The following is a 2907-nucleotide window of genomic DNA, read 5'->3' as shown; positions in this document are numbered from 1 at the left end:
TACTTTGAGTTTAGTCGGATTTTTCAAACTGCAGAACTTTTCACTGTAGATCCTAGTTATGAATCCATCCATGTTCTAACACCCTGGACCTTTAGTGGGTCAGAGGAGCTGCTGCCTCTCCAGCTAATGGTCCAGGTGAGAGGCGGGGTCACCTGGACAGGTCACAGCTCTACCACTGCACCACTGTGCAGTCCTTTATGAATTCATAATGTATTCAAACTTAATCTGCTGGCGTCCATCCCAGAACACTTCCTGTCCATCCCAGAACACTTCCTGTCCATCCCAGAACACTTCCTGTCCATCCCATAACACTTCCTGTCCATCCCATAACACTTCCTGTCCATCCCAGAACACTTCCTGTCCATCCCAGAACACTTCCTGTCCATCCCAGAACACTTCCTGTCCTTCCCAGAACACTTCCTGTCCATCCCAGAACACTTCCTGTCCTTCCCAGAACACTTCCTGTCCATCCCAGAACACTTCCTGTCCTTCCCAGAACACTTCCTGTCCATCCCATAACACTTCCTGTCCATCCCATAACACTTCCTGTCCATCCCATAACACTTCCTGTCCATCCCATAACACTTCCTGTCCATCCCAGAACACTTCCTGTCCATCCCATAACACTTCCTGTCCATCCCATAACACTTCCTGTCCATCCCATAACACTTCCTGTCCTTCCCATAACACTTCCTGTCCATCCCAGAACACTTCCTGTCCATCCCAGAACACTTCCTGTCCATCCCAGAACACTTCCTGTCCATCCCATAACACTTCCTGTCCATCCCATAACACTTCCTGTCCATCCCAGAACACTTCCTGTCCATCCCAGAACACTTCCTGTCCATCCCATAACACTTCCTGTCCATCCCAGAACACTTCCTGTCCATCCCAGAACACTTCCTGTCCATCCCAGAACACTTCCTGTCCATCCCAGAACACTTCCTGTCCATCCCAGAACACTTCTTGATTCCTCACCTGAGCAGCAGGTGGACTAACAGAACTCATCCTTTAATCTGGATTCTGTTCGGTTTCCTGAATGTTGCACAGAACCAGAACCAGAACCCACTCAGGAAAAGTTCTGGGCCATTCCGGGATGGATCCCTCCAGAACCCAGGAGAACCGGGTCCAGCTGGAGGTTTGATCGTTAGTAACAGTTACTATGTTTGTGATGATCCAGGAGAGCCTGGATGCCTGCAGAGGTATGAGGCGGGAAATCAGCCGGACCGGACCGGTCCGGTCCACTATCTGTTCAAACACCAGGAGACCCCGGGAGAAGACTGTTCAGGTCGCTCTGAGTCCAGATGGATTCTGGGTAATGAAGTGTTACTATGGAGCTGTCCGCCATGTTTATCTGCTCTGACGTCTTTGAGGAACCTGGATGTCGGATCAGAACCTCTTCCGGTCCCGGACGGGCCGCCAGCAGTTCGTTTCGAGCTGTGAAGCAGAAACTCAGCGGTTCCCAGCGCCGCCGCGGCAGTTGGAGCAGCTGCAGCCGCCAGGTGCCGCCAGCAGGCTTCCTGTGGGAACCCACGGAACCACAGCAGGGTTCTGCATCGGCCCGCCGACCCGCTCAGGTCCAAACCACCAACAGCAGCAGCGAAAGCCTGAGAGTCTGAGAACCGGGCCAGAGTTCTGTTCATCAGAGGTTCTGGTTGATGAAGAGGAGACGATGAGGAAGACATGTTGTCTCTGCTCAGCCGACCAGAACCGACACGGTACCGGAGTTCTGCTCCCAGTAGGCGGTACCTTCACCTGTCCAACGGTCCAGAATGACGACATCAATTTGACATTTTGAAAATAAATTAGTTTTAATAGAAACTCTGCGGTAATGAACCAGATTTCTGGATAAAGTTTCCTGTGTGTTTTATTTTGAAAACTGATCGATGATTCACCACCTCATTGATTTCACAGGAGTCACATGATCAACAACCGGATGTTGCCGCTGGCGCCAACCACGAAGAAGAAGTGGACAGGAAGTGATGGGAGGAAAATGGCGCCTCATGTTTTTAAACGTTTATGATTTTAAAAGTTTCTTAAAACCAGAATTAGGAAATTTGTTTTTCCACATTGATTGAATGTTGACCAAGTTTTATGCAGCCACTGGCGGTCAGACAGTCTGTAGGGTAGGACAACATATCCAACATGTCCAATGTGTCCAGATTGTCTCCGTCTGTTTTCTTTTTTCAAAGAACTTTATTTAAATGAAATTACATCAAAACAACATCATGACAGGACTGATAATTAGATAAGAACATATTAAAATGAACCTTAGAGTTGATTTGATATATAGTTCCATATCTTTAATGAAAAGAGAGAAACAAGGTGTTTTATTAGCATTTATGAATATAACATTTAGCAAAGAGGATTAGCAGGTTTATTTATGAGTAGTTGAAATGATCATTTCTAAGGTTTAGCTGGGAAGATTCTGCTGATGAAGCTTCGGCCTCCAACCAACTCAGCTGCTCTGCTTTCCTTCTGGCTCCGTCTATCAGGGTCAGTTCATCACGTCGTTCTCTGTCGTCCTTGGACTGGTCCTCAGTTGGTCGTCCCTCAGGTCTTGGCTGCTTTCTATGTCGCATCCCTGAGGTGAACTGAATGATGATCCCTGTAGGTTCGGCTCCAAGTCCATGTCGATCTGACTGGCAGATTTCTGTCTTCTCTCTGTTTCTTCAGCTCCTTGTAGTTTGAGATTCCACCTCCTAGAATAACTTTCCAGCTCAGCCAGTTGTCCACCTGACCTTCCTCTCTGGTTACTTTTTTTCCACGTTCATACATCACCTGTCAACAGATGTTTTACTAACATGGACGGTTATTTTTACTTGAAGCCGTGATACTCTGACAGGAGGCGCCGCAGGCCCCGTGTCTCCCAGCAGGGGGCGCCGCAGGCCCCGTGTCTCCCAGCAG

This window comes from Poecilia reticulata, chromosome 12, assembly GCF_904066995.2.
Source record: "Poecilia reticulata chromosome 12, P_reticulata-male-v2, whole genome shotgun sequence".
Taxonomy (NCBI): domain Eukaryota; kingdom Metazoa; phylum Chordata; class Actinopteri; order Cyprinodontiformes; family Poeciliidae; genus Poecilia; species Poecilia reticulata.
This window is presented reverse-complemented; position numbering follows the sequence as displayed.